Genomic DNA, 26,149 nt, shown 5'->3' with positions numbered 1-26,149 from the left:
TTTGCTTTTTCATTTTGATAGATTAGAAGACTGAAACTAAGAAAAGGTGCTCTTAGGCTCACTAAAAAAACCCCCATGAAACAATGTAAGTGATCTGTGACAACTCTCTCTGAGCAGCAGGAGGTTTGACTTGAGAATAACTGTGAGCAATTAAATATTGAATATAATGAGAAGAATATTTTCTTTGTGTTTCTTACGACATTTCTTGGTTAATTATATCATACATCTGTTGAATATGTAAAGCTTGCTGCTAAAAATGTTCCACTTCTAAAATTAATAAAAGTATGTCAGAGAAGGAGATGTGTAGTGAATAACACAAGAAATGTTACAAATAATGACGACTATGGAGCCAACGGGCTTACTCCCACCAGCAGAAATTATCAGGGATGAATAACAATTGTGGGATGACAACTGTAGTACTTTAAATCCTTGAAAACACTTCACACACTTTCACCCTAGAGACACCTTGAAACGACAGCAGAGGAGAGATGCAGGAGCTCATCCTGTGCTGTTCCATCCAGCAGCCCTTTGTGATGACTTCAGCAGGGCTGGCATCAGGCAGTGTAAGTGGCCTGGGGTTGAGCTGGGTGTCAGGGGCAGGATGAGCTCAGGCTCCTGCACTCCTCCTCTGCACTGTCCATGAGAGCTCAGACCACTTACAGGGTGTTATCTCTTAGCACAGAGGGGATTTTATAAATCACTGCTGCCTTTCAGTGTTAGAATACTGACAGGGAAGGTGCTGCCCCATGCTGCTAAAGACTCTGCACATGGGAAGAAGTAGAGGCTTAAAAACGAAAGAAAAAGATGCAAATGGAAAGTCACAAAGATGCAGAGGTGGCAGCAGAGGGGACGAGTGAGGGATGCTGAGAAATGGTGCCTGGACCAGCTGGGTGGGCAATACCCCCTGGGCCTGGCTGAGCTTTGGGATCCAGAGCTTCATGGCTGTGTCAGAGCAGACAAACCGGCAAAAAGATCAAGGGAGAGAGGTCTCATGTGCAGGAAAGGCAGTGAGGAACTTCATTTTCACAGCTGCATTTCCCTCCATGTGCTGAGTCCTGTCACAACCACTGCACCATAGAGCTGTGGTGAAACAACTCTGATTTGCTGGAGGAGCTGGTACAGGGAGGGACAGGGGATACTTCCAGTTAAGAGTGGCTGGGTCTGTCCCTCTGGGCAAGAACCATGGATATTTTTTCCCTGAAATAACCCCTTTCCCTTCTTCTCGTGTTTATCTAGACTCTGTTCTTACTGATAGCAAAGGGAATTTCCACCATATTTCTTCAGTTTTTGCTGGGTTTTCACCTCTTACTCTATTTCTGATATCAGAGAAGTTCTTTTTAGGGCTTATTTCTAAACAAATGTGGAGGTTTATCAGATCTAACTTTTAGTGCCAAAGTAAGGTGCTTGCTCTGTGCCCCTCAGTGAGAAGGGCAACATTTCAGCAGGTTTGTGGTGACTGCCTGGATGCTTGTTTTCCCCTTGGAAAATGGAAGTTAGTTCACTTCTTCTTTCCTGAAGGCAGCTTATTTTTATGTCTACTGGAAATAAAAGCAAAGCATTAAAACCACTGTAAGGAAATTTTTTCTACTCCTAGAAGTTCATTTCTGCCCTTGTGCTGCAGGTTCTTGGCTCCTCTTGGTGCCAGTCCAACTGCATGTGGAGCTGTGCTTTAAATTAGATAATGCACGTAATCTGGGCTAAAAAACCCCAGATAAACCCCCTGATTTTAATTCAATTTTTTTTTCTTTTTACTTGAGTTATTTAATGATCCAGTTCTAGGTGTAATTATACATTTTGGCAAAAGAAGCTCAGAGGAAGAAGCAAAGGATGGGGAAAGCCTTGCTGCTGTGATAAGGTAGCACTGAACCCTGACAGTGTATGCTCCCTACCCAGCAGCTGAAATGCTTCCATTTCATCCTGTATTTTACCTTTTTTTAACTTATTTCATCTGTCTTCCCAGCTAAGGCTCACTGGTAGCTATCGGCTGTATCTTGGGAAATCACCCGAAATGCGTTTCATGAAATAACTTCAAACTTCACCAAAGCTTTTTTGACTTGAAGACCTGAGTCTGCTTCCACTGTCAGAAATGACAGAACTCTCTGATAGTGAGGCTGCCATGAAATTGAAAAGTCACTGTAAATGCTTTAATACCAGCGGATTTAGGGATTTCCTCAAGCACTTTATAGTTATGTTCCCAGTTTTGTCTGTGTTTCACTGTCAATTGTCTACTGTTCTCCCTAATCCTCCCTGGGCTTTCTGGAGCTCTATCTTCCCTTCCTGCTGACAGATAAAAATTTATTGTTGCTACCTTCAAGGTTCTTCACATACTGAGATCTCATTCCTTTCACGTAAACATAGGAATGTGTTGGTATGTTAGTCTTGGATTCTTTAAAGGTAATTAATTCAATCTATTATTCTGTTTCTCTTAGCAACCTAACATCTGAGCTTTTACTTACTCCAACTTTACTGTTTAATTAGTTAAAGCTTCCTTAGCCCTTTGAAAAATGAAAGTGTTAATTACTTTTGCAACATGATTATTTTATATCTCTGAACGATTGGCATCTGGATGTTTTAACCTTCTCTAACATCCATTGATGGAGCAGTGTCCCTTGTCACTTCCCTCCAGAAACCAGAGATGCAAACCAAAACCATCCATTGAGTAATTTCTCTAACATCATTTGACTTCTGACAGGGAGAGATTTAGCATCTTCTTTGCTTCAGCTTTCCCCACATTTTGCTATGAATCCTTTTCAAGAGCTTTCTTAAAAGGATCCCAGAAGGACTTGGGAATGGTGCTGCTGATGTATTTGCCTGTGGTAGAACCCACTGCCCCTGCCAGGAGCTCATTCATGATGGACTGGCTTTCATTCATGCATGGAGGGACTAAAATTCAGTGCACCTTGGTGGATTCTAATTACAGAATTCTATCTCCTGTTCAGGAACAAGAAAGTGGAAGAACTGTCTTGTGTTGGGCTTTGTCAGGGGAAGGAGAGAGGGCAGTTACAGATCATGAAGCTCTGTGAATGTGCACCCTGAAGAACTAAACAACCCCCCTCAAAACTCAATCTTTGTGAAGGCAATGATTTTGTTTTATCTGCAAAAGAGATGTAGATTTATTATTCAATAGTAGTCATCAAGTGATTCTGATATGTGCTCTTGTGAATCACTGGTATTCTCCAGAACTTTCCCTTTCAAATGTCAGCTCTTCACATCTCTGCCTCTTATCTGTCACCTCAGCCACCACCTTATCACTACCAGTTAACTCCCAAACCCACAAAGACTCACCGCTTCAGGAAGGCTTTTTTTTCTGAGGTTGATTTATGCAAAGAGAGTTGTGTGAATACTCACAACAGAGCCCTCTTTGAATGCACTCCCCCCTGTAACTCAGCCATGAGCAAAGTGAGAATTTGGTTGAGGTAAATGTAGCTCCTGTGCACTGAACCTTTGTGTTTCATGTGACACTAGAGCTGCAAGAGGTGTCAGTGAGAGAAATATTGGCCTTTCTACTCTATACTAACTTTGAGACATGGAGAAATTATGACAGTAATAGAAACGGGGAGTTCTTCAGATTCAATTTTCAAGAAACCATTAGAATTTTTTTTTTCTGATATAATTCCCAATCTTTTCCTACTCAGCTTTGATAATAAATATCCCTTGAGGACAGCAAACATGAATCTACAGAGAATCTTGGACGAGGGGTTTTAATGATTTCATTTAAAGTGCTGTTCATTCAATTCCTGCAATCTGCCCGTCTCTTTCCTCAATTCCTTATGTTTTTACTAGAAGAATTCTCCCTTCCAATTAAGTGAATGAAGCTTAGAATTAAGTGAGGCTGTCATAGGAACTAAAATGAATATGACTGATTTTTATAATATAAATTGGAAGCAATTACCAGTTTTCTATCTTCATTTTTGCTTGGAAAATTTACACTTAACCCGGCAATACACCTTAATTAAAGGCCTATCTGTCTATCTATGCAATCTTCTTTTTCAAACAAGAGTCCTTCTGCAGGCTAGATTAAATTTACTATGGTTTCATCTCTTCGTTAATAACCTATTCCTATATTTTCAATTAAGTTTCTGGTCACATTATAGCACTGAGGTAAGAGCTCTGTTTGACCTTTAATAGGATACAGATAATAGAACATCTTTGGCTCATGTTCTCCTTTGGTAGCACAACCTTCTACTAAAAACATCTCTGGAATTTGCAGACAGCTAAATGTGCTCCTTGCATGAAGAAATTCTATTCCAGACTGCAGTAAAACTGGATGGACATCCATCCACATTCCCTGAGAGCAGACAGTGCTGAAACAGCCTCACTTTGTCTTGGTTTTATGGCAAACACCAGTGGGAAACTGAATGGCTCTCTATATAAGATGAAAATACTTTATTTTGACTGTTATGTTCCAAATGGCAAGTCAAGCTTCTCCCCACATGAACCCAAAGGACTGGACTGTGGGGTGAAGGGTGATAAGGACCACTTAATATCTGCATTCAGAGGTCAATGTTCTGGTGGTTGGACAGCAAGTAGAACAGGCAATTAATGATGTAGAATGATGAGGGATGTTTGTGCTCCTTTGAAGCCCACAGGATTTTGGGGTGGGAAGGGCATATTTGATATCCAGCCAGAGTTCTGTCAATATGAATATCTGAACCAGCTGCTTTTCTTGCTGCTCTCCCATGGCTGGATTACTCTGTTCTTCTTTATGTCTTTGTCCTTTTAATTTATAGCTCATGATGCTCTTATGAATTTTACTGCCAGAGTATCACATATTTGTCTTTTGATAGGGAATTATCATTTTACTTCCTTGACTATGGAACCTCCAGCTCCTCTTCAGCTCCATTTTTTGTTCTCAGAGCAGCCTTTCCCTGATTTAGTTCAACAAATCATACAGCCAACTTCAGCTGAAAGCTGGCAAAACACAGATGGGACACAATAATTTAAATTTGCCAAGGTGACATCTTTCTGCATTAATTCCTGTTGATATTTCTGTCTCCCTGGGTGAGTGTTCAGGAAACCTCATCTGGCATGTCCACATAAAGTGGGGTCTGAAGATCAAGGCAGTAAATTTGTCCCAGATGAGGCAGAGCTTGATATTTCAGATGGAGAACTCGAACTGTGGCAGACCCTGGGTGGATGAAGAGGGAAGAGCTCTGGGATGGACTCGGCTCAGGGCAGAAGTGCTGCTCCTGCATGATGTGACTCAGGCTTATTCCCACATGGGTTTGTCCCATTGCCTTGAATGCTTTGTTCCATGAATTACTGGTTGAACCTGCTGGCAAATGGGCCATATCAAAGGGTTGTGGAGCAATCTCTTCCCCAGGCAGGTGAGTGGCTTCAGCAGTGCTTTGGAAGTGGCTGAGATCCGCAGATAATCGAGGTTTCTGAGGCAGCCTTGTCCTGCAGCAGCACAATCTCCCAGTCCCTGTCTGGTTTCACCCTGAGTCAGCAGGACTCGTGCAAGCTGAAAAGGGATTCTTCATCATCATCATCACCATCATCATCATCACCATCATCATCATCATCATCATCATCATCCTTTGTTCACCTGTCATGATACCACCTTCAGCTCTACCAGTATTTCCAGCCTGGCCCAACCATTCATCCGCTTCTTCCACAATTATTTCCATCCTTCCTTCTGTGTCACAGCCTTTTTTCCTTGTGTGAACTTCCTGATCATTTCCACCAGGCTCTGAATCTTTTAATATTTGATCTCTCTTAAATACACATTTCAACTTGTTTTCCTACAGAACTAAATTTACTTCTACACACAGCAGGTTTTGTTCCCACTCTGCTCCACACTTTCTACTTCCCTATCTGTCCTGAGAGTGTGGGATGAGGAACAATCCCTTGTTTAACATGCAAAGCATGCAAACACATGCTAAATAATTATGCAAATATTTTTCAATTGCTTTCATTGTGATTTTTATTACCATTGTTTTGGTCTTACCATGGAAAGTGGAAGCCAGTGAGTCGAAGTGTCTGAGTGGAGCTGGAATAGAGCCTGAATTTCCCGATCCCTGTTCAGGCTAGAGCACATGACTGTCTCCTCTGTATGTTCTCCCCTGGAAAATTTTTATTTACAGAAACAGAAGATCTGGAATTTGCATAACTTTGTAGCAGCAGTTCCTGCAGTATGCTCAAAATGCTGGGTTTTTTTTTTTAGAAGCCTGAATTCTCATGTTGTCTGATTACATGAGGCTTTCAGCCTTCAATGAAATTCTACTGGTTCTTCAGGTCATAGAGAAAACCTTCACACAGATAATCCAATTTGGAAGGCTGAAAGCCTGGAGTGAACTGCATCTCTTTGGGATGTTGTGTGGGGTTCCCAGTGCCATTCACCATGTTCCTTCTCTAGAAGTCACCGAGAGCCAGTCTGAGCTGCCACACCTATTTGGGTTTTCAGGCCATGCATTCCACCCAAAACATGGTAGATCTGTGGGAGGAAGATAGAACAGCTCAGAAATGGCATCACTTTGACACATGGAAGACAGTGATTCAGTTATTTCACAGGTACATGGACTCCTGCAAATATGCAGCTCATAAAAACTCTGACAGTTAGAAGAAGAAGTTTGGTAGTGTCAGTCCCCTTGTCACTCTGCCAACTGGCCAGTTTGTTTCCCATACAAACCAAGGGCTTGAGGAACAGATGAGCACTTGGTTGGCCTGAGGAAACATCTCTGTCTTCCAAGGCAGAAGCTTTGTGCATGAAGCTTTGATGGCATTTCTTGATCTGGACTTGTTCTGTGAATGAAGAGAGCACCTCAGTCTCTGCAGATGCTAATCCAGCACTTCTTGCTGACCTTACATTGACCTACATAATTTAAACCAAAGTGATGTGCAAGCGACACAGTTTCTGCTGAGAAAGTGCAATACGTGCCAACATTTTAATATTACTCTTTTTTCTCAGTCTGTTTAACCCAGTATCTGATGTGAATGGAGGGAAGAAGTGATGTACAACACATTCCTTGCACCAAAATCTCAGAAAATAAAATGGAAATGTGTGAGTATGACACAAACTCCCTTTCTGTGAACACACACTCGCAGAGCTGTTGGAGTTGCCAAGAGCACAGCGAGCCAACCTACGGCGTGTACGTCTGTAATTCACTGAAGGGAGGGGACAGGTCTAATTTATGCACTTGGCCCTCAGACCAGGCTTTACCTCAATGCTTTTCAATGCACAGATTCTGTAAATCTTTCTGGGAGAAGGAATGTCAGCTCCCGCCAGGCTCTGGACATGCCGAAAATGTCGCTCGCAGAGATGATGACTTGTGTTTAATTTGCTGTTGTGGATGGGCCTGAACCAAACTCTCTTTCTTGTTCCAAACATCTCTAAATTTAGGAGGTTTTGGCAACCTGGTCCAGATATGAGTCAATGGTTCTCTGTGTTCCAAAGAATAAGTATTAGGCTGCAAAGGTGGGAGTCGTTATGTAAATGGGATAATAGAAAGGAATATCAGTATTAATACCTTTGTTATGCTCAGAGCTAGAGGTTTGCCAAGGCTTAAGTGGGCTCTGGATGAGCTGGACACATCCAATTAATATAAGTAATGTGGCTTTTCTTGAGCAAATGTGACTTCTCAGTGCACATTACAGCTGCTGAGTGTTCCAGCTCTGCTGCATCTGGTCCTCAGAGGGTTACAAATGTGTATTCCAGTGCTACAGCCTGCTCTTACTGCTGCATTTGTTTGGTACTAAATAAATGGTTCTGATTTTCAGTGCTTCTGTCAGGAAAGTAAAAAATATTGGTGTGCCTTACTGATGGATATAAAAGCTCCAGGGCAAAAAACACAGAATATGAAATTAAGAATTACGTGTCCACATACAAATAAATGTGCTGGACCTCCCATCCCTTTCCTGATGTCACTGCTGTGTTCACAGATTCTACATCAAGTAAGTTTCTTTTAAGGGTTCTCTCAGTGAATGCCTCATCTGAATTTCTTCCACTGATGCCACAATTAACATTGAACATGTTCTGCTCCTCTCTCTTGTCCAGAGGGAAGCCATCCATGGGTTTATGGTGGGGCTGGGGTGCTGGCCCAGGCAGGGCAGGTGGAAGGTGATTGCCCTGAGCTGTGCAGTTGTACTTTGGGGTTTGCTCAAGTGTGCAATTCTGCTCAGTTCCAAGGAAAGGAAATGGCACTTCCTTCCACAGTGTCCTGCAGAACCCTTCATTGCCTTTAAATGTTTTGTGATTTACCCATCATCATGTACCAGTCTCACTCCAGGATGTCTCCTGAGTGACTGGGATTCATCACTGGCAGATAAAAAGGGAGAAACACAGTGGCATGGAGGAATATTATTCCAAATCCTCTTCTGGCTTCCCAGGCTGCCAAGACAGGCAGATCCCCCTGCTCCTCCACACCTTTCTCCATTGCTCACCATGATCTCCATCTCCAGTCCCTCATGGGACTCCTAACTGGAACCATCTTTTCCCCTTGCTGCTGAGCACCATGCTGGTTGTACCACTGTGAGAGAAACAGGTTTGTCCCTTTTCCTGTGCTGGCTGAAGTGCTGAGCACTTGAAATTGCCCCCCTGGAAGCAGGAGGCAGAATCACGGAGCAGGCACAACGTGCCACATGAGGATCAGCTTAGCAAGTTGGATCAGTGACACTTTGCAGCAGAATAAAAACTGCTTATTCTCTTTCCCAGCTGTTCTCCCAAGCACTCTGAGCATTCATTCGCCTCAGCATGCAGGAGATTTACGTATTTCACCACCATTGACATGGCAGAAGAGACCCTCCTCACTTGCAGATTTGTTCTTTTAATAGGCATCCAGCACAACTGGGAATTAAGTACATGTGTGTGTCCAACAGAGAGGAGACCAGAACCAGCTGTAGGCACAAAGAACTGCTTAGGAGGCCCATTTTTTTGTGCTGATTTGGTAATTCACAGGATAGCCAAATCTTCCTTTTTAGGAATGGGGAGAACAGGAAAACCAGAGTATCTCATCTTCAGATTGTATCACCCGTGCAAGGGGAGAGATAGCAGGGAGAGAACTCTCCACATGAGGTTCTCCTCTCCCTGATGGAGCAGCTGGAGCAAGTAAGGTTCATCGTGGGCAAATGTGAGCTCATTGTGCCTCCACTCCGAGCTGGCAGAGCAGCTGTGGTGTTTTGGGCTCTGAGTCAGTGCTGCGATAAGCTCCTCGCGTGACTTCCTAATTGAAGTTAGAGATCCTGAGAGATACTGAGCCACTGTGGCACAGACCTGCTTCTCCCAGACTGAGCTTATATTCCAAACCTTTTCAAATCATAGATCTTACAGCAAGTGGTGGAAGGAGAATATGGATTTTGGGAGAGACAGGTAAGGCCCTGTACCCATTCTCACTGCTGGGAGATGCAGGGGTGAGTCACCATATAATGACAACACAAACCCAAGGAACACAATGCTCAGCAAGGTCCTTTTAGAATTAGCCACACAAGAAGGTGAATCTTAAAGACAAAAGAAAATGGTATTAGGAGGGAAGAAGTGGCAATAATCGAAGCCCTTAATTTGATGCCAACGGTATCTCGGAGAAAGCAATTTCCCAGAGGATTGTCAGAGATGTGAAATGAATTGGAAGAGCTGCTTTACAGGCATTTGTGGGCACACACACCTGCTTACAGCAAGGGAAAAGACAGTGCGTAAATGTCTGGAATATTACATAAAAGCTGTCTGGTAGACTGGGCAGAGCAATTAAAATCCATCTCGCTTAAACGAACCCTGAGTGCAGGTCAAACAAATCTAATTTTTATTGTTCCTTAAGGAGATGTCTGCACAGGAGACAAAAGGGGGATGCAGCCGTCAGGTTAAAAAATCAAGATGCCTTTAAAAAATTAAATGTTCACAATAGTGCTACAGCAAGCTGGATAAATGATATATTACAGCGATGGTTTAAAACTAATTGATGACTAATGTTGTAATGCATTTGTAGCTACACTGATCTATTATATATCTTGGCCAAGCTGAAGGGACACTTCAAGGAGAAAAATTGCTAACTGTTTTAACCTGATGGAACTCAGGGAAAAAATAGTTACTTTAAGAGATAAATGGAAAGGTTGTGACCTCCTAATGTACATCTGGGTATTGCAATGCAAAATCAAATTATCATTAAACAGAATGTGATCTGTGATGGAATTAAAACAACTACAAACCAGCACAGAAGTTTCCTTAGAGAAACACAATAGCCCAGTTTGAGCTGGGAGCAGTGGCTGCAAAGCTGCCTGGCTAAAGAACTGGTGTAACAAGTTGGGATGGAATTGTTTTGCTCTATAATGAAAGTTCCTTTAATTGGAGAGTGCAGGAAAAAACGTAAGCATCTTTACAGCCATTTACATATGTAAGCCATTCTATAAACATTACTTAATTAGTGTATAAACCATTAACAATTTACCCTAAGTTCTGAGTAATATATGTCTCTCTGGCTCTTGCAGGGGAGGCAGGAAGCCTCATTTTCCCCTCCTCATTTTTGTCATGCCTGAGGCTAATGCCCTCTGGGTTTTACCCTTAGAGTTGGAATTCAGAGGAGATGTCAGTCAGGCTCTGCTTATTTTCACATCTAATTCATGCAAAAACCAGGTTTCCTCCTGAGGCAGTAAACTGGCCCAGATTTGCTTCAAAGTTTGGCCCAGGTTCAGTGAATGACTCACTTTAACTAAGGTACATCCATCTTCCTGGCTGGAACACATGGTGGGAAGTGTTGTCAAAGAGCAGAGATCCCCCTAGAACCAGAGCTCAGGGCTTCAGGACCTCACAAACCAACACCAGTGGCTTCTTCCATCCCCTGGTTTCCTGTCACCCAATATTAAGGACATCAAGTGGGTGTCCCAAACCTTGTTACTCAACCCAGGTCCCAACGTGGGGTTTTGCATGTTAAATACACTGCAAAGGGCTGGGATGGACTGAGGGGAGCTGGGCTGGGAGAATTGCAGTCAGAAGGCTCCCTGGTCCTGGGATTGGGTAAAATTCTATGGAATAAATCTGGCAACAGGTAACAAATGAAGATAACATTACTGGCCATTGCCAAAATATGGATTACCTTGAACAGGCCATGATTAAAAGGCCAAAAATATTACTCTCAACCTTTGAATTCGTTCCCCTTAATAAGATTGTGTAAAATAAAAGAGAACAATCCAACCAAGACACCTCCCAGCACAGGTGACACTAGTTTTCTTCTGCTTGAGAATAAGTTAATGTAGCAAGATCATGACCAGCTTGTGATACTATCTGAGAGCAATGTATTCCTCCATGATAGGTTAACCTTCCAGTGGGAAGGGAAATGCCTGCAACACCAAACTGCAAATATGTTGAACTTTGAAGGGTTTGATGTGCCAAAACCCTCCAAATCCTCCATATATTTTAACTGCTGTACATCAGGCTTCCTCCTCTGCATTCATTCAGTTTTGGTTCGAAGTCCAATACAGGCAGCAGCTTGGAAAAATAGGTTAATAGTTCAAGATGGAGCAGTTGGAGTCTTAATTTGGGAGGTCTTTCTTTTACAAGGGGACATTACTCTTGGGTCAAAATTTTAAGTTGTTCAGGTGATGGTTTTGGTGTCAGTTTTCAACATTAGAAACTCAGTGCCACAAGTACCACTGGACTGACTTAAAACATTTATTTTCTCAAAGAATGACAGTCACATCCACAGCCCTATCTGGGATTTCTCTCCTTCACTAACATTAAAACAAAGCAACTCAAAAAGATTTTTTTTTTATTCCAGATCAATGTGATTTCCTAAAGCTCCACGTTGAGTAGATAATCCTCAGGTGGGCTTTCTTTTAAAGCAGAAAAGCATTTGAAACAGCTTTAGATGAAATTTTGAGCTGCCAGTTCATTTAAATGCAATAAAGTAAGGAGGAAAAAAAACAGAGTAAACCTGAAGCAGGGCACTTGCCATTCAAGGTGACTGCAATAGGTGGTCAAGAAGGATGAGGTTGTGCTCTCAGCAATCACACATCAGGTCCAGTGCCCACCACAGTGGAGTTGTTCTCTTCACATACATTTGCTCCTTAGCTGCTGACCCTTGGTGGCCAGGATTCCATGAAAGGAAATACAGGATGATTATCTGCCATTCTAATTTTCCAGTCCCATGTGTCCCAAGATGATGACTTCGCAGTGCACACTGTGACCACAGGGATGAAGTCTCCACCAGAACAACCCATGGCATTTCCATGATTGCAACAAGACTGTAGGTAAGGAAACTGCTCTGGTGTTTGGCTACACTCATAAACAGTGATCCCAGCAGTTGGAGAGGGTGGAGTTTTGTGCCCAGTCACATATTCCTCCTCATTTTGAAACAGACATAAAATACTCTAAAATAAGACTGCAGTTACCACTTATTTCCGTCCTCAATTTCTTATCTTGCTTTATCGCAACATTCCTAGCTGCGGCTGACAGAAATGGCAAAAATGTCTAGTATTTCTGATTTTTGTTGTGTCTTGCTTTTTATTTCATATTCAGCCTTTCTGACTGGCCAGTGATTCAAGAAGGTGATTAAAGCTGTGATGGTTTTATCATGCCCTTGGAAAGACAATCTGCAAAATCCAAAGGGTGACAAAGAAGAATGGGATTTTAAAGAGTGCCTGAAACAGGTTCATTCTGCTGCTTGTGTGAACTGCAGCTGTGCCAAAGTCTTTTGTAACTCTTGTACACACATTAAAACTTATTCTACACATATTTCTCCATCTATTTTAATTTACTGAGAGCATTTGCTCAATTTGATTTAAACTAAGGCTTTGTGGTTGTCAGATTAGTGTAAGAATGCAAGTTAAAATATACTTTTGATTGTCCTATCTTTTTCCATGTTCATTCAAATATTATGTCAGTAGTCTAAAGGAGATTTTGATGTGATGCACTGAATATTCTGACTCATAAGAGATCTCAGCATTGGGCACATCATTTACCAGTTCACTGTTATCAAAAGCTATTGGATTCTTCTTCCCTCTTGACCCAAGCTCAATTAATCTTTCCAAAGTTTTGGTTCTGGTACGGTTTAGAAACAGTGTTGATTTTCCCAAGAAGCCTTAAGAACTTGAGCATCTGCTTCATGCTGTCTGGGCAGCTCAAACAACTGCAGAGGGAAGGGAATAATCTCCCCCAGACCCTTGACAGCATCACATTTCCAGCCCGTCACGGTGCTCGGTACATGCAGCGCTGGCAGGAAGAGCTGGGGAAACTCCTGTTTGCTGGGCCATGACCTGTGGAGCTGCATGATTTTAGGAAATACCAGGTTAGCTCCAGGAACAGGGAAGTGTTACAGCTCTTTGTTCCTGCACAGAAGTTTTCAACATCAGGGAGAGCATCAGTGTGTGTATTCAGATTTCCATCTGTCATACAAAGCATAAATCCAAAGCACTGTGTGAGATCAGTCACACCCAAAATACTTAAAGTTACCTAAAATGTTGGAGAATTAACTTCTTACGTTTTTCTCCTGAGTCCTGAGTGGTGCAGACCTTCTGTTAATCATATATTGCAAGCTCAGGCAATATATTAAGTATGGAAAATACATTTATATAACAAAGATGAGGCAGAACGAACTGGATCCACAAATGTCTTTCTGCTCACTCTGTCTATAATAATTTCATTACATTTCTTTGGGGTTTATCCAGTTTTGTATGACCACCTACTGACAATGTCTCTGGAAGGAAAGAAGAAAAAGCACGAAATTCTAACGTGCAAGACATACAAAATAAATCCTGTGACGTTTTCTAACATGGGAATGTTCCTAAATGCCAGACTAAAACATCCCTCCAACGGTTTCTTTTACAGACTTCCCTTGTTCCAGAAACTTGGCCTGATTTAGGAGGAAACCCCATAACTGTCCCTTAAAAGTTGAATTGCATCAGTGTGGGCAAGATGTTGGGCCAAATTCCTTAATGGTGCAATTCCATGAAAATCAGAAATCCTACACCAGGGCTGAATCTGCCCTGTGGTATAAAACTATCTCCCTGGAGGCAAGACTTTTGGAAACAGTATCATATTTTAATTCTAAACAGACAATTTGTCTTGGGCTGTATACAGAGCATGACAATCTCACTGCTATAGGAACCAGCTACATAAATGGTGACTTTATTCCAGTTTCTTATGCTGTTTGGTTTATCTGTGTGTGATCTGCAGGTAGCTACATGATCCTACAAACTTCTTTTTATGTAGTGGAATGAGCCCCTGCTCCGTTTAAGATTTTCAAAGATTACAGAGCTGGCGTTGGAACATTTGTACCTTTTGCAATGAGTTAAGGAGAAAGGCTGCGTGTTGTTTATAATCTGGGAAGTACAGATCCCAGTTAATCTCACCCTTGGAGAGCAGACAGTCATACTTTTTACAAATTAACAGATCCTGACTGATTGCCTCCCGTGACTGCGTTCACCAGTTTTGGAATTCAAAGGGCAAAATAGGATCTGCCTTTTGTAGAAGGTGCCAGGAATGGCATCAGGACACACTGCCTGGAGGGTGGCTGAGCCTTTTCAATCCTCTCCACACTGACTGGATTTGGCACCACTGTGTGATGTATCACCACTGTAACAAAGTACTTCATGCAAGCTGGTCATATCCTATGGAAAAAGGCTTGGAAGGATGTTGCAGAAAAAATATTTAACCTCTGTTCGCTGTTTTCCTGGAGATGTAAGGTATTGTGAAATTTAAGGAGATTTTCACAGCTTGGCTTGTGAAATTCATTTCCAGCTTGACGGATTGTGATTTCACGATTTTGCACATCTGGATTTTGGCACAGAGCTGTGGTGGGAGATGTCTCTGGCAATGTGCCTCCCAGAACAGTCTGTCTGCTCCTGGCCAGTGAAGAGTGCAGTCCTGACTGAGCTGTCACCTGCCTGCCCTGCCCTGCCCTGGGCTGTGTCTTTTCCACAAGGAAAAGGATGCACAGCTGGAGCTGACCCAGACATCAGTGAGCTCAGCAATCACTTGAATAGAAATGTTAATCATAAAGTCATGTTTATAAAATTTAAGGAGTGTGAATGGACAGGCAAACAAAGTTGCAGGGGTATCTGTACTGTGTGTTCTGGGGAGCAAACAACATTTTCACTTGCTGAAAACACTGTGTGCACAGACTACTGAGCAGCCCCTCTGCCACAATGCACCAGTGGGCTGCTTTTCTGGCCAGGCATTTTGAGAGGGGGTCTTCTCCTTCTGGCAATCTTCCCAGAGAGGAGCCATTTGATGAAAACAGGACTTTAAGCCAGGATTTTTTCCAGCATTCACACCACAGAAGGAGAGTTTACAAAGGTGGCAAGAGCCATGCGCATTTTCCCTTTGTATATCGCTGCGTGACAGCAAAGTCATCCTATTTTCCCACCAGGATCACACAGTGTCACAGAACCTCACTTATTCTTATGGCACTGGCAGTGTGGTTTCAAAAGAAAAATCCCCATGCTGTCTGGAATGCTCAACTGTTGGGTACCAGAGTCGGAAAACATCCTGCCTGCCGCGAACGTTAGGAAAACAGAGCAGCCCTGACTCGAGTGCCAAGTGGTTTTTTGGAAGGCTGACTCCCCTGAGAATAAAGGATATTGGTGTCCAGCCAAGAGGGCAGGCAGGAACAGGCCCTGGGCAAGACACTGGAATTTTGGTGGAGCCTGAAATATTGTATACTTGTTTATATCAGCTTCTGACTTTGGTATTAAAAGGTGAACTGCCCAAAATGTGAGGAAATGGGTCACAAATTGATAAAATCTGAGTTATTTTTCTAGCTATATTTAGAGCTGTGTAAAACAGGGATTTCCCTTTTTGGCCGCTCTAGTATCCAAGAGTAACTTAATATTTCTGTTAAAACCAGAAAAATTCCCCCTAAGGAAATTTCCTTTTTTTCCTATTGTACAGTCAAAAATCCCTTCTTGTCATTGCAGAGAATTCAGTTGGTTTTTACTTCCCTATTTCCCTGTTTGAATGAATAGCCCTGGTCTAATGGCCCAGTAAGCACTTCACCTAGAGTATTCCCCAGCTTCTACTTCCTCTAACATTTGAAGAAGTATTATACTCCTTCAAATGAGATTAAAACTCACCCTCGGGTGCTTCTATGAACTGCCTAGGCACAGATGTGAACAGAAGCCTTTAGAGAGATTTTCTTCCCTGCCACTTTTATGTTAATCAACACCTAAGTGGAATTTTGGGATGTTCAGAGGTCCTTTGCTGCTTGACATTCACCAGGAAGTCAGGATGTTGGGATAAAACTTGCATCCACTGAGCTTGAGGGATGTTTTTGTGTTGAGTCTTTATTCCCTCTACAAGGCTGGAAAATGTTCATTCTGCCTCTTTCCCCTCCACACACATATTTTCTTTTCTTTACAGAAGAAGTCATTTGTCTTTATCTCACCATTCACCTCTCTCTCTGATCGCAGTTAATGGAATTGTCACCTTTATGGACTCATGCTCCATTTCTCAACCTGTCTGGACTTTGGCCTCCAAAGGTTACCACGGCTAGTGAAGTAATATGATTGAGTCTTTTTCGACAGATTTATGCAAGATTTCTTCTCCAGCAAGTGTCACATCTAGTCTAGTTCTGCAGAAGAGAATATTTCAAAGATGCCAGCTGTCATCCAAACCCACTAAATTGTTCTGTGGGGTTGAGAGGACTGAGGGCCATCTTGGGCAGTGCTGATTTACACTACCTGGAGCTGTATCTCTGCTGCTTGAAATATGGGCTCTGGTTAATCACCAAAAAAAGAACATCCCTGTCTCCCAGAAAGCACGTTGAAAATGGAATTTTCATTAGTTACTCTGTAATGAAAAGGCAAAAGGGTATATTTTAAGTGAATCTGTCCAGAATCTTGGAAAAAGTGTGTGTGGTGGGGGGATTTATATGAAGGAAAATTACAACAGCTACACTCTAAACAGGAAAAAGGGTCTTGTGTTCCATTTAAGGCACATACATCCTCAGGATATTTTCAACTTTATAAAAAGATTTTAGAATTATAGAGGATTCACTGCACATGTATCTGCTTCTCCTGCATTTGATACGAAGTACAAATTAATCATCATTATTCTGCACTAATATAACACCTCTTAACCCTCAGCTTTCAGAATATTTCAAAGGAGCAATGAATTAAGCCTCATGTGGGCTTGGGAATATCTGATAATCTAAACTTGGATTCATTAGTTGGAGATCTTATAATTGTTCTTGAGAATATCTTCATTTGTCACCCACTTGGAAAGAAACCATGTGAGTAGTAGAGAAATGAGATGAAATGGAAAAATGTATTAAGCAAAAGTTAATACATTTGTCTGCACTTATTTTTGTTATTTATTGGAACAAAAAGGCCTAGGTAAATCGAGGTGCTAATGTAATGTAGATGTAAAAATGGCAAATTTGATCCCTGTCTGTAACTAAAAGAGTGCAGGGGTAATTATTATTGCCATTGGACAAGTCTCTAGCAAGCCCTCATTTTAAACATTACACAGTATGTCAGGCTCTGATCACTTATGCTCAGAAAAGATGAATTACAACTGAAAGAAGTGCAGAGAAAAACTATTAGATAATCCACAACTTTCTGTTATGAAAGAAAATAAATGGTTAATGTTTAACTTGGCAAAACAAATAAGGGATTTCAATGGTGTCTACAAATATATTGTGGGAGAAGAACAAGTATTATACTAAAAGAAAGTGTCAGTGTATGACTATATGGAGGGCAGAAATAAATTTGTTTTTAATGAAGAGAGGAATAGGATTCTGGAACAGAATCAGGTCCATTTCTCTGGGCTTCATTTTACTGCTTTTCAGTCGCACAAAACATTTGGGTATCTCCCCAGTCACGGTGCTTTGTTTTAGGCCACTGAGCTAATGTGAAACAGCTTGTTTGTGTCTCTGAACTCTACACTTTCTCTCCATGGAGTTTCCCTGGTCAGAGTGGTGGCTCTGTGCTAGGATTTGTCCCCACGGGCCAGGTCTGACTCAGATCGGGATGTGCACATCTCAGAAAAGAGAAATTTGAATCCCACTCCAGTGTAGACCTCCTGGGGAGTGAAGCATAGCACAAGAGCACACACTCACACCATGCCATAAGATGACTTGGAATTACAGTCAGGAGAGGGTATTTTATTTTAATCTATCAATTCAAAGCAAAACACTTGGACTAATGCAAGAAACCCCCAACACTTCAGTTTGGGTCTAACACCCTTCTGACCCTGCCCAGACACAAGGTATTCCCAGTGGAAAAATCGATTTTCACCCAGATTTCAGTTCAGTAGGAGCAGTGTTTTCCATCAGAAAACCATCCCAACGGAAAATTACTAACTGGTTCTAGTACAAAGTGACTAGCGAAGCTCTCAAAATGATTCAGTGGCAAGGCTGGAATGAGAGCCCACAGCTCCTGACCATGAACCCTGTGCTCTAACCACGAGACAACACTCATCTTTCCCTGAGCAAGGTTGTCCCTGCAGCATTTCTGCCCGGGCTGAAGTGGGAATATTCTGGAAATGTTGCAAGAGAGCATTTTTGCTGCAAGCTTTCCTGTTGCAGAGCATTTGAGGGGTAACAGGAAAAATCCCTAGTGGCTCCCTGGGGCCAGAAGTGTTTGGACACGATGGGAATGTGAGAGCTGCCATCCACTCCTCCCTGTGTGGGTTGCGGAGGGTCATGGAGGGATGTTTTGGGATTTTATCCCAAACCTTGGAGTGCTCAGCCATGGCTGTCCCATGGCTTGGACTCAATGATCTCAGAGGTCTTTCCCAGCCCAGCTGATTCTGTGATTTCTCTGTTTTCCAGGGATGCATTTGAGGGCATCCCACTGTCCCATCATCCCTCCAGTTTAAGCAAACCTTAACTAAACTCAGGTTTTTTTCCTCACATCAATTTCCCAGCTTTTCAGGTAAAACTCTCTGAGCAACCCCGTGCAGAACACCAAACTCCCGGCTCCCAGCCTTGTTTTATTTATTTAAGAAGTAATTACATATTTATGGGTCAAGGTGGGGGATGTCCTTAGCCCTGACACTCACTCCTGTTTATTTATTCTTCTATATGTTCCTATATGTTTATTTAACTATATGTTTTTATATATTTATCCTCCTAGATCACATCCATTCTTCACAGGCTTATCCACCCGGCCTCTCGCTTCCGTGACCTCCGCTATTTTGCAGTCCCGTGCGGCACAGCGATGCTGGGCAATAGGCTTTACCAGCCATTATACAACCCGCGGCAAGCCCTCGCCTCCCTGCCGGGCTAACGGCGGGCGATTCCCCTCCGAGCTCCGCTGCCCCTCAGCCCGCCGGGCCTCCGCCGCCTCCCTGCCCGCCCCTTCCCGGCGCAGGCGCGGCCGGCCGGTGAGGGGAGCCCGGCAAGGGGAGCCCGGCAAAGGGAGCCCGGTGAGGGGAGCCCGGCAGCGGCGGGTTCTGGGGACGGGCAGTGCCAGGGGGCACAAGTAAGTGACGATGGGGGCACAGTGAGGGATGGCGCTCGCCAGGCCGCGGCGGCTCTCAGCCCCTCAGCGCGGCCGCCGTGAGGGGAGCGCGCAGCCTCAGCTCCTGCGCCCGCCCTGCCCCTGTCCTTGTCCCTGTCCCTGCCCCTTGTCCGCTCGGAGGAATCCGTCCTGCTCCGCGAGCGCTCGGATCCTGCCGCTGGAAGGAGGTTTCGCGTTCGTGTTGTTGTTTAATCGCCAGCGCCGCCTCCTTCCCCAGAGAGCCGCTCGCCGCAGCCGCGGGCCCCGTGCGGCTCCCCCGGCCGGGCGTGGGCTGAGCCATCGCGTCGCTCCAAATCACTTTCAGAGCAGCTTTTCGTGTGGCTGATGGGATTCACGTCCTTCTGGCCGCCCCCAGTTGTCTCCTCCTTACGCTTCTCTTCAGCAGGGCCATGTATAACTCCTACACTCATGGAGCGGGCTGCCCTTCACAGCCCGGGGGTGCTCAGGGCCAGGCAGGCATTTGGAGCTTCCCAGGGCTGGTGTGGGCACACGGATCCTCCCATGCCTCCTGCGGCCTTGCATCGCCTTTATCCGTGTCAAGGGAGATTGAGGTTGGACATTAGGAAAAGGTTTTCACCCAGAGCATGGTTGGGCACTGGAACAGGCTCCCCGGCCGAGGGTCACAGCGCCAAACCTGCCAGAGCCCGAAGGAGCATTTGGACAATGCTCTGGGGCAGATGGTGTTGTCAGTTTCGGTGACAGTGTGACTTAGGGTTGTTCTGTGCAGGGCCAGGAGCTGGACTCGATGATCCTGATGGGTCCTTTCCCAGCTCTGCTTATTCTGTGATTCTGTGAAATGGCAGCGCTCAGGTGAGCTGACCTGGGCAGGTGGGACACGCACATCACTCACACCCTTGTCTAATCCTCCACCACATCCCTGGGAGATTCCCATAAATGTGGTCTCCAGTCTCATCTCTGGCACACGTGCTGCTGAACTGGTGTCCTGTTTCCACCTCTGCCTCCCTTGTCCTCATGCAGCTCTGCTTTCTGGCACCTTTGTAGCCCTGTCTCCTTGTCACGCCCATGTTCCCATACAGCCCCTGGGCTGGCACGGAACACATCCCAGGAACCTGCTGGAATTCACTTGTCTGATCCTCCAGACCTTCCAACAAGGCTGTGTTCCTCGCTGGTGCTGGGCTCTGCACTGGTGAGGAACTGGTGATTTGGCAGATTCCTTCTCTGCTGAGGTGCCTGGGATCTGTTAGGAAGTTTAATAAATTTAGTGTCAGTGCTCTTCTCCAGAGAACACTTACGAAACAAATTCCAGGGAAGTAGAGGAGAGGGCTCGGTCATCTCTGAGGTTTTTAGAAAGTAATAAGCAGAGATATTGTTGGGAAGGTAGTTTTGGGTTTTATCCTCATGTAGTTGCTAATCCTGGAAGATCATTTGCTTAAGTAGTTGAAGTTAACTTTTTTCTAAATGTACTTAAATATAGTACAAAAACAATGAAATTTTAAATGCTCTGTAATGTTAATGGCCACTTCCCTTCAGGAATGTGTATGAGCATATGGAAAAAAAAAAGAGGCACTTTTTTTCCTGGGAAGGGTGTCTGGGATAGGAGGATGAATACAGGGAGAATTGGTTGCTTGTAGGGACAGCTGTTCCCCAGCTATAAGAATTATGGCAGAAATAGATTTATATGTTAGGAAAGACTAAATAAACTAGTTCTATGCTAGGAAGTTTTTATGTATAATTTTAGCCACTTCTGTTACTCCATTCTATGTTTCTCAGTTAAATTATAATTTTAAAATGTTGGTTTTTTCGAATATATAAATAACTGGGTTTTGTGCAGAATTAGTGTTTCTTTTAACCTAAGCTAATATGCAACCCCACTTCCTCTTAAGTAGTTGTGACAGGAACTTCAGGGCGAGTGTTTTTGGAATTGCAGCCCAAATAAATGCTTAATTTTAAACTGACAGATTACTTGGGGCTGTCATTCTTCTCAGGCTTTTACTATGCAAGAGTGAACAAATCCTGTATAATAAACTGGATTCGGCTTATGGACACATGTTTGCTTCTGGGGTGAGCATCTTGAAAGAAGTGGTTTGCAGCATGTCTTTAAAAATTTATTTCACTGTTGCATCTACTGCTGGCCTAAGTGCTCCAGTATCTGCCAGGAGTAATTATAGGCAGTTGGTTCAGATGTTGCTTAAATGTGTAAGCCTTGATGGGAAATGCAGTGGATTTCAGCCAGAATGCTAATTTTGATGTTTTATCATTTCATAAAACTGTGAACTCAGAACAAATTATTTTTATACTGATCTGCTGGTACGTAATCACAGGGCTAGTGCCAGATTCAACCGTGATGTAGCACTGGAATCTGAAGATGGGATTAAAGTTAGAATATCAGCATTTACCCAGGTTGGCTAATTTGGTATCCACAGTGGCATAATGGCTGTAGTTACCCCTGTATCCTGCACAGAAGCTCTTGGTGCCAAGGCTGGTTTGCTGCAGGAATGCAGCTTAAAGCTGTTGTGTGAATTGTAATTGTGCCTTTTGAATTGCATTCTCCTCCAAATTGCATTTTATAACCTAAACAGATATTTTGCAAATCCACATTATTGTGCTAGGCTGTGTTTGCCGTATGCTTCTTTTTTGTGGTGTGTGTTATGTTGGTTGGTTGGGGGTTTGTATTTGTTTCTCCATTTTCATCATAGCATGGAATGAAAAAAAAAGGTCACAGTACATGAATCAATTTTACAGGCAAAGAACAGAGATTTTTCTCTCTGTCCATCATGGATAGGTTAAAGTGATAGAGACACAGGGATATGAAAGATCTTCCTTAGCATTAGATTAATAAGCTGGTGGATCCAAACACTTGAGTCCATCAGTCATTTTGGAGCCTGTTACCTCTTTTCAACTAGTCATGAAGCTGTTACAGCCAGAATTTATGTAATAATTAGGTGGCATTTTTTCCCCCTCAGTCAATGTAAACAAGATAGTGTCTTCTTTCAGGGCTTCAGGCATTCTGCAGTGTCATTTGGGACACGTCTGTCTGCCAGGTTGTTAGCACAGCCTCTGGGGATGTGTGCAGCTGCAGCGTCAGAGCAGGGAATGGATCTCCAGAGTGTGCTGTGTATGGGTTGTATCCCCTGCTGTTGCCAGGCTGTGGAGAAGAAAGGGTGCTGCTATATACTCCCCTTATTCCTCAGGTTTTCCTCCCTGGGAGTTGTGTCCTGACATTAACTGATCAACATTTCCTCTGCCTGACAGACTGGAGGTTATGGCAAATGTTCAAAACCCTGCCGATGTGTGAATGCACCTGTGATGTTCACGAGCGTCAGGGGTTTAATCCTCAGCTCCTGATATGGCTGGGAGGTTGCCACTAATGGATGCAGGATCAGGCCTGGCTTTTGAAGTGATGGCCCAGGCCCAGCAGGGCCCAGAGAGCTCCGGAGGGAACTGGAGCTGTTGGATTTCCCCAGTAGGCTGCGTCTTCTCATCTGATTTTTTTGTTCTGGTGGCCCTTTCCTCAGCCTTCCTTTTTCCTGAGAGCTCCTCTCCGCAGCTGTTTCCTGCTGTTCCTGGGGTTAGGTGAGCACTGGAGCAGAGAGAGCTGCACTTGTTTCCTTTGTGTGGCAAAGTTCCAGGCTAGGGAGCGTAGAGGACAGCCAGGTGTGCTGCTGCTCACTGGGACATGCAGCAGGGCCAGGGAAAACCAGGGTGAGCAGTAGCCCCAAGTCTTCTCTAAGATGTAGCTGGAAGGAGCTCCTGGATCCCTCTGTTTGAGGGCAGCTCTTGGGACCTGCCTGAGGGTAGAATTCTCTGGCCACCTCTGTGCTCCTGAGCAGCACCTCTCAGCTGACCCCAACACATTGTTTTCCTACTGTAGCATCTCTGAGCAGTATCTCCACTTGCCAAAAATGGTCTTGGCATCGCATCTTGTTGCTTATTAGTACTTACAACTACAGTATGTTATGGTGGTTATGTTACTGCCACATCCATGAGCAGTCAGAGAGCAGGAAAATGCTTTTTGACTTACCTGACCGTGTAGAGATTGTGAGTTCAGCTCAACACCCGTTGTCTGTGGATAGCTGCAGCGAGGCCTTTGGAGATGATTCAGAATGCAATGGAATTGTGACTGCACAGAGAAAGTAAATACAAAGCAATTGCTTAATGTCTCCTCTAGCTCAGGAACTCAGACACATTAAACAAAACTAGCAGGTGGCACACTCAGAACAAACCAAAGGGTGTTTTCTTGCATTGTTTACACAGAGCTTTATAACTAATTTTGCTACAGTAGTTTGCAGTTGGAAAAGTTTCCCCCGATTCAGAAAGTGCACAAACAAATTTAGAGAGGAAAAAGCTTTCAAGGTCTGCTAATCCTAAAGATAAAATTTCTGGCTCAGGAAGTGCCTCTACTATAGATAGCAGGAGGAAGGTGTCCTGGGGAAGTGCTGCTGGATGAAAAGGGCAGGCATATGCTTTACTTATGGCTTCTGCTGTTTGTGGAAGATCCTGGGCTAATTGGACCTTTCATCTGACCCAGCACAGCCACACTCTGCTCTTTAATCAGGGGCCAGAATGCTATTGCTCCTATTTGATCATCAGTACCACAGGCTGAGTCTGCCTGTGTGAGCTGAAGACAGGAACTGGAAGGAGAGCTGATCATTTTTCTGTTTAGTACAAATCTCTTCTTGAGCAGAATATAGAGAAAATCAACTCTGTTATAGATTTAAGAGCTTGGTATTTATTGACATTGGTCATGCTGACATCTTTCTGCTGAGTGAGATATCTGTGTAGGTAGAGGAAGCTGAAAAATAAATTTTGGATCTCATTTCTTAGAATACTTCAGTCATTTTCATTTCTCCACTTACTGGTCACACCAGGATAAACCCGGATATGCCTTACTTTATATCAGAGCAGGTGGAAGTAGTTTGGCCTGAAAGTATTTAAAATCCAAAAGATAGAATTAGAGGGCAGAGGGCAGCAGTGAAGTAATGACTTTGTCTTGGACACTGAAAGCAAGGGGAAAAAAAAGATCTGGAGAGACATTACAGCAAATTAGTACATAGTGAATTATTTATGGAGAGAAGAGGAGATAGTAGAAAATAGTAGAATAATTTCAGTCCTGCCTGTGCTGGGATTTATAGACACTGCATTACAATGTTAGGGGGACAATTAGGAAAGGTTTGATGGAACAATCTAGATATTACGGGACTGTAGTCAGGTTTGGATCCTGCTACTAAAATGAGATCTTTTCCAGTATTCAAAGCTGTTCTTCCTTGTTGTAAGATGTGAGAAAGCTTCACAGAATGTACCAGAGAATGGATGAAAGAATCTAGAGGTGTTTGGTTTTCAGAGAAGAAGTATATTTTCCCCAGCTCCATTTTTCTTTATTCCAGTTGTGTTATTGTTAACACAGTCCTCACATTCCTAAGACAGAGATCCTGTATGTACGTGTTTCTGTTTTGGGAAGGGAAGAGGGGAGGTGAGGTGTGCTTTTGTTCCTTGTTTTTGTTTTGTTTGCTGTGGGGTAGCTGAAAAATAAATGCTTGTTGATAGTTATAGCACAGTCCCTTGGGCATTTAAGGATATTTTCTATATTAGTACTGCCCTTCAACACAGTGTTAGAATTCCCCATCTGCTCCTGCTCTCCCACACAGACATGTGCCTTCTTTCTCTTTCCACATTCAAACAGGAATCACAGAAGCTGGAAGAGGAAAGGGAGTTCACTGTCTTCAAGGAGAGATTGCCACCTTTACCACCACCACTTGTATTGGTTACTTAACTCTAGAAAGCCAACAAAGTGCTGAATTTCCAGTACAATGTCAAAAGTGCTTGTTTTGGTTTATCTCTTTTCTACAGTTGAAAAGCAGCTTTTATTTAGCCTATTTAGATCTTTTCACACGAAGCTTATGAAGCCTAATTTGAGCCTGTTAATCTTTTTCTTGGTAATCCACAAAAAAGCACAGCTGCAATACTAAAAACACACTATTTATCCACGATCCCCAGGTCTGGGCAGCCCGCAGTGTTCCAAAGATCAAAGTTTAAAACAGACCTGCCAGTCCTTCCTAATTCCTCCTGTTTAAGCACACAGCACCACAAAGTCTAAACTTGCTGCTGCTGAATACTTGTGCTGAGCTTGGGGCTGCTGAAGTGAGAGTGCAGCCCTCCTGCCCCGTGGCTTTGACAGAAAGGTACGTCCTGGCAACTCCCTAACCGTGAAGTAACGTAGGACAGACGAGTCCTGGAGTGGTCATGAAACAGTCGTCTGGTTACTTACTCATTCCTTTTAGATTAAAGTAAATAATGTTAAGGGTTTTCTTTTTTTTTTCTTGTTTCTTTTTTAAAGAAATATTTTTGCAACTGAGTTTCACCCCTACTTTTTCTTTCTTCATTGCCTATGTGGGAAAACTAACACATTTGTATAAGGATAAACTGGGAAGTCTGTGGTTTCCAGCATGCATATTTTGAATAATATTTATACAGACTATTATTTAATGGGCCATATAAATATTTATAATATGCTGTAGCCTTTTGATCATAAATGCTTGTTTGAAAAGCCATTCTGTCCCTGCTGTGATTTGCAGAGAAAGAGGCCATTGCTGGTTTAGTGCTTGGAGGGAATTTTGGCTTCTTGTCCTGATTTAGCAGTTGTAGTCATGGATTAACACGGTCAACCTGGACATGTCTTTTAATTTTTTCTCTGCCCCTCTCCTTCTGCTTGCAAATTCAAATAATAAGTTGAAAATATGATGCCCTGATTCTGCAGTGGACAGCCAGGGCTTTATTGGAGTTCTGGAGGCCTTTTTTCTTGGCT

At 43.3% G+C, this 26,149-nt stretch overlaps 1 protein-coding gene and 1 long non-coding RNA gene across 3 annotated transcripts in view; both read left to right on the top strand.

The window, feature by feature from the left end:
• The first annotated feature begins 9,066 nt into the window (after positions 1–9,066).
• LOC146433647 (uncharacterized) lies at positions 9,067–12,658 on the top strand. Its single transcript, XR_014853668.1, has 3 exons — positions 9,067–9,307; positions 12,068–12,174; positions 12,443–12,658. It is a non-coding gene; the product is annotated as an uncharacterized LOC146433647 (long non-coding RNA).
• Positions 12,659–19,223: 6,565 nt separating this feature from the next.
• The window catches only part of FGGY (FGGY carbohydrate kinase domain containing), a 123,480-nt gene continuing 116,554 nt past the window's right edge, over positions 19,224–26,149 (top strand). The window contains exon 1 of one of the 2 annotated variants that reach the window (XM_085067460.1): positions 19,224–19,347. The gene's annotated coding sequence lies outside the window, so the exon portion shown is untranslated. Of the gene's footprint in view, positions 19,348–25,372; positions 25,527–26,149 lie in introns of those variants that run through there. The other variant, XM_085067459.1, reaches the window with a different exon arrangement.

Source organism: Lichenostomus cassidix, chromosome 8 (genome assembly GCF_008360975.1).
Source record: "Lichenostomus cassidix isolate B80296 chromosome 8, HeHo_3.0, whole genome shotgun sequence".
NCBI classification, from domain to species: Eukaryota; Metazoa; Chordata; class Aves; order Passeriformes; family Meliphagidae; genus Lichenostomus; species Lichenostomus cassidix.
Note: the sequence above shows the minus strand (reverse complement) of the source record. Positions and strands in the feature narration are given on the sequence as shown.